The sequence below is a fragment of the Bufo bufo genome, chromosome 3, assembly GCF_905171765.1.
Source record: "Bufo bufo chromosome 3, aBufBuf1.1, whole genome shotgun sequence".
Lineage (NCBI taxonomy): Eukaryota > Metazoa > Chordata > Amphibia > Anura > Bufonidae > Bufo > Bufo bufo.
The window spans coordinates 402,260,345-402,276,690 of record NC_053391.1 but is presented as its reverse complement, the minus strand read 5'-3'; the positions used below and the strand labels follow the sequence as shown (position 1 = coordinate 402,276,690).

At 38.9% G+C, this 16,346-nt stretch overlaps 1 protein-coding gene across 1 annotated transcript in view; it reads left to right on the top strand.

Annotated features, from left to right (window-relative positions):
• Positions 1-16,346, top strand: part of LOC120993822 (autism susceptibility gene 2 protein-like) — a 396,608-nt gene that overhangs the window by 166,290 nt on the left and 213,972 nt on the right. The window lies entirely within an intron of this gene.

Below are 16,346 nucleotides of genomic sequence, written 5' to 3'. Positions count from 1 at the left end.
TGTGATTGCCTGCCCATACCATAACCCCACCGCTACCATGACGTCAGCGAACCGCTCACCCACACAACGCCACACACGCTGTCTGCCATCTGCCCTGAACACTGAAAACCGGGACTCATCCGTGAACAGAACACCTCTCCAACATGCCAGATGCCATCGAATGTGAGCATTTTCCCACTTAAGTTGGTTATTGCGACGAACTGTAGTCAGGTCCAGACCCGATGAGGACGACGAGCATGCAGATGAGCTTCCCTAAAACGTTTTCTGACAGTTTGTGAAGAAATTCTTTGGTTATGCAAAATGATTTTTGTTGCAGCTGTCCGGGTGGCTGGTCTCAGATGATCATGGAGGTGAACATGTTGGATGTGGAGGTCCTGGGCTGGTGAGGTTACACGTGGTCTGCGGTTGTGAGGCTGGTTGGATGTACTGCCAAATTCTCTGAAATGCCTTTGGAGACGGCTTATGGTAGAGAAATGAACATTCATTGCACGGGCAACAGCTCTGGTAGACATTCCTGCAGTCAGCATGCCAATTGCACGCTCCCTCAAATGTTGCAACATCTGTGGCATTGTGCTGTGTGATCAAGCTGCACATTTCAGAGTGGACTTTTATTGTGGGCAGTCTAAAGCACACCTGTGTAATATTCATGCTGTCTAATCAGCACCTTGATATGCCACACCTGTGAGGTGGGATGGATTATCTCGGCAAAGGAGAAGTGCTCACTAACACAGATTTAGACAGATTTGTGAACAATATTTGAGAGTAATGGGTCTTTTGTGTATGTAGCAATTGTTTCATACCTTTGAGTTTAGCTTATGTAAAATGGGAGCAAAACCGAAAATGTTGCGTTTATATTTTTGTTCAGTGTATGTGGACATATGGTGTTGCCCCAAGCTTTTTAGGTTTTAGGATGGAGTTATTATAAGCTACTGAACTTATGATTTTTTGTATAGTTGGAAGTGGAACTTATGATGTGTATTTTGGGATGCCACCCAAAGTAATGGCCAGTCTATACAAAAATTCTAACTAATATATTTTACCTGATCTAACAGAGCAAATTAATAATTGTGAGACAGCAACTTGAAATAATTATTTTTGTTTCAGACTTTTTGTGAATATGGCTGGATAATTCTATAATTTTTTTCAAAATAAAGATGCAGTACAGTAGATGTTCAGTTTTTACTCATTGTAGGAAAAGGAGCATACAATGTCTATGAATGTTGATTGCATTAACAGATAATTAATGTTGAGAGTAGCTATACTTTGTCTCTTGTACAGAAATCACAACCAATTCAATGAATTCATGTAGCATCACTTTGTTTTCCATGATTAATTAGGAAAAAATACTATTTTAAAAATGCAAGTGATATCAGCATTTGGGCAGCAGGGAAAAATGATTTTTTGTGTTATATACATCAAATTCTTTATAGAAATACATATACCAACATCAGAACACCACAGTATCTGGTAAAGTGTGCCACAATATTGTAATAATTGATGTTTTTATAGGGCTGAAATTTAAAGGGATTGAACCATCTGGGACACTGAAGTCATATCTCTAGGATATTCCATCAATGTCAAGTCCCGGTCTCACTTCATGTACCCGCTTCTATCCAGAAAACGGGGCCGTGAAGTGAAGGAGAGCATCCGCATGCGTGATGTTCTCTCCATTCATCACTGGGTGACTAACGAAAACAGGGCAAACATGCCTGGCTATTCTCAGTAATCTCATAGCAGTGAACAGAGAGCATACTGCGGCCACCTCTCCATTCACAGGACTGCTGAAAATTGCCTAGTCAGCTATATTCAGAACTCTTATGGTGGTGAACGGAGGGTTGCTGCACATGTACAGCTTCTGTCTGTTCTCTTCAGGGGTCCTGTTCTGGAGATAGAAGTGGATACCAGACATGGGTCCCACACCTATCTGACATTTTGGTAGCAGCTTACTCATATCTTCCCATTTAGAACACATGCATGCTCGTCTGACAGCTGTCTAAAGTGTAAAGCCACCTTTAGGCTCCATTTGCAACCCTTTTTGGGGCATACCACTCTGGGACACATTTAGCATTTTTATATCTGAAAAAAACAACAGTAATCAATGCAAGCAATTCAAGTATTTAGTAATCCCGTAGTAGTTCATAATGAAAAGATGTATTTAAAAGTGATATGTAGAGATGAGCGAAGTTTAGAAAATTTGATTTGACTGCTTTGCCGAACTTTGACAAGAAATTTGATTTGTTACGATTTACTTTGTCATGAATCGCTTTCCATTGTATGGAGCAATCGCACCCAATCATTAAACCCCTCAGATGCCGCGTTTAATGCTGATCACTGTATCTGTGACTCACATTCAGCCATAATCAGGGGTTAAAAAAAATAATACTCATCTCATCCACTTGCTCGTGGAGAGGCCGTTCGCTCCCATCTTGATTGAAGCGTGATCATGCGGTGATGTGATTACCCTCACTGCAGGTCATTTGGCAGGTTTTCTTCAATCGAGACAGTAGCGGACAGCCTCTCCGCGAACATGTGAATGAGGTATTTCTTTGTTTTTTAACCACCATTTTAGGAAAACTTGATTCATTACCACGAAGTGCAAGGAAATTCAGCTTTGTGACAAATCAAATTTTTCCTGAAATTCAGATCAAAGTCCACTTTCAATACTTAGAAACTAGTTATATGTAACCGTATCACAATAAAGTTGTATATGCCTGTCATTGACGTTCAGCTTAATAAATCATCCCTGTACTGTGACATCACTGTGTGTATTAGCCCAGGGCATTAGAGAAACCAATCCTAAGCTTTTGGTAATGTGGTCATGGTGAAGTGGGCCCCATTCCAAGTTTTGCTATAGGACCCCATGGTTATTTGTTATGTCCCTGATTGCTTTCACTGACAGAGTGAATATATTTGTTTTATGCATGCATCCATGGATGAGCTGTGTACATAGAGGCACATTTATTAAGATTAGACGCCAGTCTTAATAAAGCTTCGTAGCTGGTGGAGGATCCGCCGAAGTTATGAAGATGAGCAGGCCTCTCCATAACTTTAGTGCATCCAGCGCCAATCTAAATGTAAGACAGCTTCCGAGCCTGCTGGTCCTTCCCCGCCCACAATTTTAGACCTGGAGTTAGCGCGTCGAAGCCGCCATCTGCTAGGCATTTTTGAGTATAAAAAATTACCCCTATAGAGTTTAATGTATGCAGTACATGTGTAAATGCACATATCAACACCAACACTAAGTTTATTGCTTAAACTCGGTGTAGTGTTATATAAAAAAAAAATTCACACGAGTCAAAGAATGAGTAGTAAGTATTATACAGTGCAATATTATATTAAGCCTTGTATTATTTTGTTCTATATTGCAGCACAGGTACAGATTTATTTTTATAATGATGGATACGATCACTTGAGTTTGAAGAAGCTTATGTTGTATTGGTAAAAATCTGCATTGTGTTGTGCTGATGATATTAACATTCCCTTTCTAGCAATCCATTACTTCCCTAGAATGGTATGCACAAATACCTTTGATTCTTCAAGCAGCTGGAAATCGTTTTAATTCATTTTCTAAAGAGCAAGTTATTTTCTCCCTCATCGTTATGCTTCTTATACCTTATACCTTTTTTTCTGCATACATACAATATCTGCTTCTGTCATTAGATTATATAAAGTGCACAATTCCAAAAAAGGAGTACATAAGGTGCAGGACATGTGCCAGAGATTGATGTAGCAGAATATGGTCTTTGGATGGAAAGTTACGCTGAGAACTGATGAAGCAGATTACTGTCAACGCTGCAGTCCTATGAATAATAATATAACCACAAATATAGCAGTCAGACATGTATTCTGCCAAGGTTGTATTATATAAAGTTATAAAAATTGTTACCAAATTGAGGATCAGGTAAAGGGATGATTCCACCTGGATTTTAATGTCTTCAGTTGTGAGGACAATCAAGAAACATAAATGTATCATTAGCGTCTATCCATATGAAACATACTTCCACCTCACAATGGGAATTTTTTGAATATCAGTAGAAATATTTAGGAGACAGAGGACAATCTGGAACTGGAGGTAGTGTATACAAAAATAGACCAGAATGGCATTCTTGTCAAGAAAACAAAGTTGGATGGCAATAGATGAAGAAGATCTTATGATTTTATTTTATTCTCTAAACCCACACTTCAGCAGAAGGAGCTGAACAGATAGATATATAATATATAGTCAAGAGATAAAGGGCACTCAAATGAATGGGTATATATATTGTGGTATATAACCATAAATTTATTATATCAAATCACACCATTCAGCGGATCACTGAATAGAACAACCGTGCTAATTAATCACAATTATATATGTCCTCCTGTAGTTGGGAGGAAATTCAAACTTGCATAAAAATTATAAAATAAGGACCTACTATTGCAGGTGATCAGTCTGCATGTAGGTGCTGCATTAGTGTACACTGTAGGTAAAAATTAGTTAAAAAGATAAAAATTTGCACTGGTGTGCAGTCGGTTTTTGTCCCAAGGAGCGGTCACCTTAAGAGGAGGGGGAGAAAACAAATAGTCTTACCCCGTATAGCCGAATTCCGGGAGGCTATTGTAGGGGGATGTCTTTCTCAGGGAGCGCTCCGGTCCTGTGTGTCGTTGGTGCGCACGTGTTCCTCGGCGTCCTCGGCGTCCACAGCGTGTTCCTCTGTTACCGGTATGCTGTCCACAATACAGGAAGTTACAGATTCTGAGATCGGAAGTGACGATCTGTTCCTCCGGTCAGCTGACTAGTTGAGTCAGCAGGTTATGTGATGAATAATCGCCTGTATTTCCTATCTGTATGGGCGATCTTTTTTGGGTCCAGAGTCCATGTACTATTCCTTCTTTATACCATAGATATATAGATAGATATATAGTTTTCTGGGAAAAGATTCCGTAAAACGTATTAATTTATACATTTGAATCTCAGTGTTTTCTGACTTTCAGTTGTACATGGATGAGGTGTCATTAGTGATGGATAATGTAGGTGTGTATACAGAGATAGCTGTCAGTCACAGATAACTGTTCATGGAGGGGTCTTAAGTTCAGAAAAAGCAGAGACATAAATCGATAAAGCCATAGGTGAGATGGAGCTTGAAGAGGCTAGACTTGCCCCTTGGTACTTAGGACATCTCATTAGCATTTCTCAGAAACTATATCAGATTTCTGCAGGAGTGGGGTTATTACACTGAACATGAACAGTGTGCTCACTATACAACCTCTCAAAACTTCAGCTTTAGGCTAGTTTCACACTAACGTTAAACATCTCTGGAGATGTCTGGATCTGGCATAACCGCATGCCAACTCCATTAACTAATGAGGACCGTGGAGATCGGTTTTCATCTGGCTGATTCTTGGTATATTTGCTAGGTTGTGGCCGGTTCTCCACCAGTCCCCATAATAGTTAATGGGGTCAGACTGCAATGCAGTAGCTTCCAGCAAAGCCGGGATACAGACATCTAACAGGCTGTTCCCTGCCCGCACAGCCTGACAGATACAAAACACTAATGGTAAACTAGCCTAAAATAGCTATGCAGTGCCTTCTTCTACTCTGTGAATCCATGCAGTGCACTGTAAAGAAGGGATTACCTCTTATTGCAGATGAGCAGAAGTTGTATGCTGCCTCTTTAAGCAACAGCTTGGATAGGGGGCAACAATTTCAACATTCTGCATATGAAATGTTGAATAACTAATACTTTCGGAGGAATATATTAAACAGTGTACACCAGTTTTCTGCCATTTAAAAGTCAAAGGGGCACATTTATTAAGACCGGCGTCTTAATAAGCCCTATACCTGGTGGTGGATCTGCTGGAGCTATGAAGAAGCTCAGGCCTCTACATAACTTCGGCGCATCCAGCACCAGTTCTAAATGTTGACAGCGTCCTAGCTTCCCATTTTCTTTGCCTAAAACAGGCCTAGAAAAGGGTAAATGAGACGGGCATAATTTAGGTGTATTCCTGTTTAATAAATGACCCCCAAAATATATTTATATAATTTATATCGTATTTGCACTAATTTTGTTAAGCAGCAGGGGGGCAGTCCTTGCCTAGAATTTCACCTGACTCTAATTGGGGTATGTGATTGCTTTAACCCCTTAGTGACCACCCATACATGTTTTTACGGCGGTCACTAAGGGGCCTTAGGCTGGGCCGCCGCGTTTTTACGGCGGCCCAGTTTAAGCGCCGCGCGGCTCCCCCGTGCAGCGGGGAGCGCGGACCTGGCTCTCACATGAGAGCCGGGTCCCTGCTCTAACAGCCCGGAACGGCAGGAGTGCCGATCCGGGCTGTTTAACCCTTTACATGCCGGGCGCAATGGCGCCCGCTGCATGTAAAGTGGTGACAGAGGGAGCGGACTCCCTCTGTCTCCCATCAGCACCCCGAAAATGCGATCGCGGGGTGCTGATGTGCTGGGAAGCTTACCTTGCTTCCGATGAGGGCCCGAGCCTGTCTTCAGTTACTTCCAGCAGGCTGTGCCTCTCTGGCGCAGCCTGCTGGTCAATGTTCGAATAGCATTGCTATTGAAATGCAATGCATTATAGAGATAATGCATTACATTTTAAAAGCAATCAAAATACTGTATATTATAGTCCCCTTGTGGGACTATTAAGTAGTAAAAAAAATAGAAAAAAAATACACATTTATTAAATAAAAAAAATTCCATAAAATAAAAAATATGCCTTTTTTTCCATTGAAAATACGCTTTTCAATGAAAAAAATTGCAAAAAGAAAATATCCCCCATATGTTTGGAATTGCCGCGTCCGTAACGACCGGGACTACATAAATATTACATAAATTATCCCCTATGGTGATATAAAAATAAAAAATAAAAAAAGACGAATTTCAAATTTATTCTTAGTTTCCACCGAAAAAAAAACGTAATAACAAGTGATCAAAAAGCGGCATTTACTCCAAAATCATACCCATGAAAAATACAAGTCGTCTTTCAAAAATCAAGCCCTCACACAATTCCATATAAAAAAATAAAAAAAAGTTATGGGTCTTGTGAATTGGCAATGCAAAATAATTTTTTGGGTTAATAAAAGGTGTTTTATTGCAAAAAAAGTAGTAAAACGTAAACAAAATTATAAGTATTTAGTATCATTGTAATCGTACTGACCCAGAGAATAAAGATATTATGTTATTTGTACCGAAAAATGAACGCCAAAAAATGTATAATGTAAAAACGCAGTGGCAGTATTGCTATTTTTCCCCATCTCCCTCCCAGAAAGAGTTAATAAAAGTTAATCAGAAAGTTATGTGTACCCCAAAATGGCGCCATTAAAAACTACAACTTGTCCCGTAAAAAACAAGCCCTCATAAAGCTATATAGATGAAAAAATAAAAAAGTTATAGCTCTTGGAACGAGACCATAAAAAAAGGAAGAAAAACGCTTGGTCATAAAGGCCCAAACAGGCTTGGTCACTAAGGGGTTAAAGCTGTGAACGCAAAATACTGTTTTGTGCACTTATTTGGCTCATTTATTTGCTTAGTTTGGACGATTTTGCCAGTGGCTGAAGTTATATCCTATATCTAACAGTCAAATCTAACCTGTAATTTATTTATTTTTATCTTTTGACCAATGTGTTTTTTCTCTGCTGGTTCTGTAGATGCATCATTTTTCACTCCATGCTTGTTGAGTGGGTGAGTTCTTCCTAGTCTGTCGTCTGAACCAGTCAGATGTTCTCTATGCAGCTCCCTCTCCCCTCTCACAGCATGCAGTCTCACACTATGGCTAAGGCAGAGAGCATGCAGTTGCACACCCCTCCTACCCCTACTCCCTGTCAAATATTTATTACTTTCACCTAGACATTTCCTGCTGTCTGCTGAAATGTATAAATGTATTACCACCATTTACACTTGCTGTTTATGTAACAGTATATTAGCCTGTCATTCAACAATTGTAACTGCTGATAAAACAAGATATTTAGACACGAAGCTGTAATTAGAATCTAGATGGAGGATTATAAAGTGTTTACAGACTAGCCGCACTATTTCATTGGACATCTAATGAATAACAGCGTCTGCTGCAGAAGTTGCCAATGTTCTGCTAACAAAGCATGTTTACAGAGTCTGTGCATAAGCAGCTTTTTCGCTGGTACATTAGAGCAGGAGCCTGGCAGGCTGTCTCATCATGTATCTTGTCCTGTAGAGTTGCTTGATTGGATTTCTGCTGCTTCTCCTAGCACAGCCATCAAGGCAAGGCTTTTAAAAGCAGATCTCCAATGAAAACTAGGCCCGTCGCCTCTGCATTAAACAGTCCAAGGCTGTTGGCAGAATAGAGCAAATGTAATTCCTGACCTTTAGCTCAACCCCCAAGCATAAATCTCTCTTAATGCTCTGCATTGTCTGCAAATAAGTCATAAAAAAGGTTGTACATTTACAAGGAGCTATTTGTAACCTCTTACTCAAATTTCCATATTAAAGAGGCAATATTACAATACTACAGTTTATCATTATTGGGACGGCTACCAGACAATGCTCCATGGAAAGGCGGCGTGTGCAGAGTGACTCAACTGCTCTTATCTTCCGTTTTTTTATATTGTTCTATTGAATGCATATAAATCTGTTCAATGTTACTGCTCATATAAATAAAGCCGAGTTGTTAACTGTGTCACAGAATAAAGACGTTCTTTGACTATTATTTATGAGGGGATTTATGCCTTGAAACTGACTTAAATAAATCTTCGGCTGGAAATGATTTAATTAGTGTACACTCGATTTTGACTTTTATGTTCTCCATCAGGTATGGCTCAAGGTAAAATAAAAAATTATTTTTACATCGCATGCAATGTTCCCTCTAAGCTGTGTGCTCTAAAAAAGAGTTAAAATGACACAGCCTACTAAAGCTTCCATTAACTCTTGCCTTTCTGGGTCAACTGTTTACACTTACATGCATATTTGTCCTTGGGGACAGTTACAGAGGTCCCACTACTTAGAATTATTTCATGAATGAAAAGTACATATAGTGATATTTGATGGTTCTACTAATTGCTTATATAGCACTAGCATAGTCTACATTATTGTCAGTAGATTGGAACCACATCAGAGGATGTCATGGTTCTGCAGAACTATGGTTGGCAAACATTGGCATAAACAGACTACAAGTACGCTTCCCCTCACTAAACGGATGTGAACCTTGAAGGGGTTGCCTGGGTCATATGAAAAATCCTCCAGTGCCCCCAAATATAATAAAATAATATGAGAACATACTTATCACTTAAGATCGTATGGTGGAAATTCAATTCAGGTATGATTTGGCCAAATTGGTTGACAGATTCGATTCAGATGCAAATCGATTTTACCCGAACCAAAAGTTCTTCAATTGACCTTAAAGTTTGTGTATAACACTTGGAGGTCTCCCAGGACTCCAATTTTTTAGTCTCTCGCTTTTAAAACTTTTTTTCTGTCTCTCCTTTTCCCCCAAATTCCCCCAAATGGAATTAACAAAAAAAATCTGATTTGAATGCAACTCAGAAAGTTTTACCAAATTTGGGTTGAATTTGATAGTTTTAGAATAGATTTACTCATTTCTACTTACCACTTAATTCCCTGCCATTTCCAGGAGTGACATAACTTCTGCACTCAATCAGTGGCCTCAGTGGTATATGGTATGAGAGTGAGTTTTTTTTTATTATAACTTAGACCACCCTAAAAGAGGAAAGCCATTACTATAAAATAAAGGTTTTTTTTCCCAAAAAGAGTGGCAATATTTTCTATAGGCAATATCTAATATTGAATAGTTACTAGGGGGAACAGTGTGAACAACTTGTTTGTGTTGCCATTGGTTTTCTAGTTGCAAAATACCAACTACAATCAGGCAATTGTCTGTCTACAATATAGTCACAAACATAATGATACTGGTAGAATCTGCATATGTATAATAACACACCAGCATTGCTGTAAACACATATTACTGGAATAATATGGATATAAACATGTAATTACCACTAACATTAATTATAATGAGATCAAAGAATGAAATGTTTGTAATTACCTACAAAGAAGCAAATATGTTGGTCCTTTAGTGTCAGGGGTGCACTGATATGTTAACCCTATAGCTCTGGGCTTTACCCAGAGACTCTTTGTGGACCTTCCAGTTGCCTAGCTGCCAGGTTAAAGGGAACCTGTCACCAAGATTGACATGTAGAGCTGAATATTCTTACTGTGTATCCTCTAATCATTTCTAAACAGTTGTTGTGTGTGTTCAAAAGTATTGTATTCATGTAAAAAAAAAAACTACTTTGAAAATGTACCTGACGTCATGACCAGGTACCTCATGGAGTCATCGGGGCGTTGTTCTGCCCGAGCGGCAGGGGGGTAGAGGCTGATGGGAGATCTTGGAGAACAAGATGGGTGTGAGAGCACGGAGATGACTCGTGACTTCCCTCAACGCCCCGATGACTCCATGAGGTACCTGGTCAAAACATCAGGTACATTTTCAAAGTTGTTTTTTTTTACATGAATACAATACATTTGAGCACAAAGACAGTTTAGGAATTATTAGTGGATACACAGTAAGAATATTTGATCAGTTTTAAACAGAATGTCAATCCTGATGACAGGTTGCCTTTATGTTCTCTTTGTCCAGCATGGTATGATATATCAATGCCAGATTATCAGGATTTTGAAAGTCCCTTTACAAAAAAGGCAAATTACATGTCACCCATGATTACAGTTTCTGTATTTTATGCTGCATTACTCCTAGCAATGACATTAATAATCCAAACATATGCATTAATTCACTCCCGCACATCGGAGACTCAGTCTGTTTAGTTATTCAGGGCCTCTTTCATTAAGGAACTGGAAGAGTCTGTCAACGGTCTAGATACAGTAACTACTGTAGGCTAGGAATAAAGCTTTATATTTATTTATTTTATGCACTCGTATAGCGCTACTATATTCCGCAGCGCTTTACAGACATTATCATCCAACTGTCCCCAATGGGGCTCACAATCTAAGGTCCCTATCAGCATGTCTTTGGAGTGTGGGAGGAAACCGGAGAACCCGGAGGAAAAACACACAAACATGGGGAGAACATACAATTATTTAAGTGATTACCGTGAGGGTAGGGCATTCCAGAGAACCGGTGCAGCTCGGGAAAAATATTAGAGCCGGGAGAGAGAGGTTCGGATTTTTGTGGAAGTCAGTCGTAAGTCATTGGCTGAATGGAGAGCATGGGTAGGGTGGTAGACAGAGAAGAGCGAAGAGATGTAGGGTGGTGCAGCACTGTGGAGGGCTTTGTGGGTGAGGACGAGCAGTTTGAATTGGATTCTATAGTGTATGGGCATCCAGTGCAATGACTGACACAGGGCGGAGGCATCAGAGTAACGGTTGGACAGATAGGTGTCCCTGGCTGCTGCATTAAGAATAGATTGGAGAGGGGACAGTCTGGTGAGGGGGAGGCCAATTAATAGAGAGTTGCAGTAATCAAAGCGGGAGTGAATCAGAGCAAAAATGAGAGTTTTTGTTGTTTTCATAGTGAGAAAGGGGCTAGAGATGTTTTTGAGGTGCAGGCGACATGAGCGGGAGAGAGATTGAATATAGGGGGTGAAAGAAAGATCAGTGTCAAAAGTCACCCCAAGACAGCGGGTCTGCTGCCTAGGAGTGATGACGGTGTTGCACACCGAGAGGCAGACATCAGGTTTAGGTAGGTTAGTAGATGGAGAGAACACAAGAAGTTCAGTTTTTGAAAGATTTAGTTTCAGATTGAGGGAGGACATAATATTAGAGACGGCAGAGAGATATATATATATATAGAAAGGTATGATACTTTTAATCTGTTTGGCATGTTATGCTCTGAAACTGGTATTCATTAAACCAGTGGTACCTGAATTATGTCATTGGAGAACTTTGCAATGCTAAACTTTATGAGAGTGATTTATCAAAACCGGAGTAAAGGAAAATGATTTTATTTGCCAATAGCAACCAATCAGATTCCACCTTTCATTATCCAAAAAAGCTCTGAAAAATGAAATGTGGAATCTGATTGATTACTATGGACAACTAAGCTAGTTTTCCTTTACTCCAGTTATGATACATCTCACTCTATGTCTTGTGAAATGAAAATAATGCATAGTTGCCAACAATCAAGAATTTGCAGGGAATGTGCTAAATTTTCAAATACTGCCTTGCAAATTTAGGATATAAATAGGTGGGTTTTATTTAAACCCCGCCCATAAGTGGTTGGTCTGATCAGGTTTGGGAGCATTTCTGGGTGTGGGGGCTTACATCCCCCAAATTTACCAACCACAATGTTGGCAAGTAAGATAATGGATCAAAATAAATCTACCCAATGTTGCTCCCAGCTTAATCTTCAGGCTAGGCGGCCTGGTTGGCGAGGCAAGCATATAATGAGTGAGTTCTGTACATTGGTCTATTTCATCCAACACACTGGCCAATGTAAAATTTTATTTTACATTGATTGTGAGGGTTTATTATTGACCTAAACCCTGACTCTCCTCATTGCTGAAGATTGAAAGTACGGTCTCAAGGTTCGGTCTGTGAGGTTATTTTCATTTCCATCTTCTGCAGTAAAGGGAGACAACACTCAATAGAGCTCTTCTAACAACTTGTTATAGTCTTTGTCCTAAATAATATATTAAGAAATTAGCAAAGAATGTTTGACCTATAATTAACATAGTGTTAAAAAGTGGACATTTACTTAATTGCTCTGAATGCTTTCTAAATATAGGCAGAAGTGACAGCCATTACTGAAGTGTATTATCTTGCTTATACACTTTAAGAAAAGAACTAGAAGAGGTTTTGTCACCATTAAATGGAAAACTAGATACTTCTCTAATGTACTTTATGTTACAAAAATTCTCCCATTGTGAGCTATTCTCTTGACTTCAATATAATGTTGCCTCTGGTGTTTAATCTGTGTAGTAATGTACACATCTACCTTCAGATGTGGTTGCACACACTCAGTTCCATCCTTCAAATGCCACCAGCCATGCCTGCTGTTAGAAGCTGTGACAGTTACATGGAGAGCACTGCAGCAGAAAGAAGAAAAGACAACCATCTGAGCTGTGATAGGGAAAAATATGCATCACACATGACACACCCCAAGAAAGAAAACACACCCCTGAGCTACCAACCTGAAGAGAATCTGGCACATTAATTGAAGTAAATAATGGGGGTAAATCTGGATCCATGTGAGGTGCAGAGCTGGATCTAGCTTTGTTAAAAGAAGATTGTTATGTTGATGTCTGATTTTCATAATTTATTTTCATCAATCATGGCCCTAACCTTTAAAAAATATTTTATCAAGTGTAATTTTAATATTGAAATAATTAAATCTGATTTTTTTTTTTACTGTGTGTTTCATGTTCTTATGAGAAATTTTGATTTTTATTGCTTGTTAAATTCAATTACAATCTGTACATTGACAAAAGCCTTCAGGAAGATGGAAGTTCATGTGAAGTAACAGTTCAACAAATTAGTAACTTTCACAAAGGATCCCTTTAGTTCCAATACAGTAAACCTAGCACAGTTCATTTGGCAGCTGGTTTACACTGGGGCCTTTGAAGATATGTGTTATTACAGAGAGGATAAAGGAATGAGTTCATATGATCACTTGCTTTTAAGCCATCATTTCTATACACATCAAAACCCACATACACATCATGACTTAGTGCAAAACAAACAAAAAAAAAAGAATAAGAAAACGTACATGATTATAAAAGTAACACAAAACAAAAAGGAAAAAACACACACACAAAATTCAGAATATTACACTATTTTGAAACGATTGACACTGCTGTCTTGCACTCAGAAGCAAGAAAGTATTTGTTCATCAGCAGGCTTCCTCCAAACAGTATCATTTAAGGTCCATTTAGATGGCCGGTATCACCGGGCTTTTGATTGGGAATGAGAATTCATATAAACGTTTGTTTTGGATCATTGCCTGTCCATTAGCCTACATTTACATGCAGCAATTAGTGAGCCACGACGGAGATAAGGTTTAAATGTCTCACAGATGTCTTAGTGTATGGAACATATGTTAATTTGGTAGCCCAAAAATACTATAAATTTAGGACATCAAGCCATCATATACTTAAAACTGGTGTCAGGTTTTAGGACTCTGGTGCTTAACTATCAGTTGGGACACTGCTAATTGGTTTAATGTTTAAAGGAAACTTGTACCACGAAATGCAGTGCAATCTGCAGGCAATACGTTATAGAGCAGGAGGAGCTGAGCAGATTGATATATAATTTTGTCGGAAAAGATTCAGTAGAACTTGTATTTTATACATTTATATATCTGCCTTTTGTCAAATTGAGGGTTGACTGCCGAAACCTCCGCCGATCAGCTGTTTAAAAAGAATGCAGAGCTCAAGTGAGCGCTGTGTTCTCTTCACGGTTTACCTGCTCGCTGTTGACATTGCAGAGATGAGCAGCATACTTACAGCTCCTCCTTCCCATTCACTTTAGTGGGGTGACTCCTTTCTGTTCAAGTGAATAGGAGAAAAAATTCACAAAATGGAAAAAGTTACTTTATTTGCCCCTGATGAACCCCGCAAATTCAACAGGGGGAAACATGTCGGGATTGGGACTAATTATGTGACACTATTGCTATTGATGCTTGTTACAACACTCCTAAATATAGGTTTCCATCTAGTTTGGGTTCAACCTTTTGAGATTAGTGGTTACTTGGTTACACTACTGGTGGTGCATATACTGAGTGCATGCTGATATATATCTGCTACATAGGTCCTCACTTGCCACTATATTATTTATATAAACCATTTTAGGGCATCCCACTCCTCTCTACCTCACTAGCTGTTAGGCTAGGATTAGCTTGGGATAGATACAAAGGCAGCTGAATGCGGATTGCATTGCATTTCATGGTGACAGGTCCTCCATATTGCAGTAATTGGTGTAATAATAATAATATAATGTTACATATCATATTATTTACATTATAACAGAAAATTGGCATGCTTTCCCCTTATATTAGCCTGTGGTTTATCTTTACTTTCCTGCAGGCTAAAAGTTTATAAACTTCGTCAAGTTTCTAGTGTAAACCAATTACAAGAAAAAACAAGGAAGAGGGGGATACATCCGTAGCCTCTTAGCCAGTCTTGTAATGAAACAAATATGACAAAAAGAGGAGCAGCAGCAGTGGGGCATCGAAAACGTCAGAGCACAGAACAAGCAAATGAGAAAATGTGCTTTTCCAAAAACCAGCAGAAGAAAAATAAAAACAACAGTCCATACTCTACATAACATTTTTGGCTGCACCATGTCCTGTTCACACCTATAACTGCCTTAACAGTGATGATGATTATTATAAGTACAATAGGTACATTTTAAAACAGTCTACTCATCTACTCAACTTACCAACTTTTGCACTTATGGTAATTGAAGGCAGTGTTCAGAGTTTTTTCCTTGGTTTTTTAGTGCTTTTCTTTTATTCATACTTATATTTTGATTAATGACAACTGACAAACAATGACAGCCATTTGTAATGTGCTTTTCTCACAGGGACTCAAAGCGCAGGGGTAGTTGTGTGGCTGGGGTGACTCCTTGGGAAGCCAGTGGCTGCCATATATGTGCTTGACCACAACACAACATACTAAGGGCAATTTAGTAAAAAGCCAATTTACCTATAGGGTGTACTTAATGTAGTGCTATTATGTGTATTATAATTTAAATCACATTCAATTTCTCCTAGAGTACAATGTAAATTATCAATCAAGCAGCATGTCAACTCAGGATTTCATTCTTTCTAAATATTAAATAGAGAACCACAGTTCTCACATTTTGGACAATTGTAGATATTATATTACTAGCTTAACACAATCTTAATACAAATATTTCAAGCAATTACACAAAAAAAAGGATGACATAGTTAGTACAGTGTACAATACAATGATGAAATATAACATCCAAAAAAACGTTTAAAGGCATTGTGTTAAGATATTAACCCCCCTATCCACCCCACAAATCACAAGTACAGGGGTTCTGTTCCTTAAATGAATGGATAGAATGGTAACGCATGACTACTGCTGTTCCACTCATTCACCTAATCATTATAGTATTTTCTATCTTCATATGAAACTTTAACGTTCCAGAAATACAGATTAAATTTGAACATGGATGTAATTTTTTTGTATAAATATAACATAGAAACATAGAATGTGAGGGCAGATAAGAACCATTTGGCCCATCTAGTCTGCCCAATATACTGAATACTATGAATAGCCCCTGGCCCTATCTTATATGAAGGATGGCCTTATGCCTATGCCATGCATGCTTAAACTCCTTCACTGTATTTGCAGCTACCACTTCTGCAGGAAGGCTATTCCATGCATCC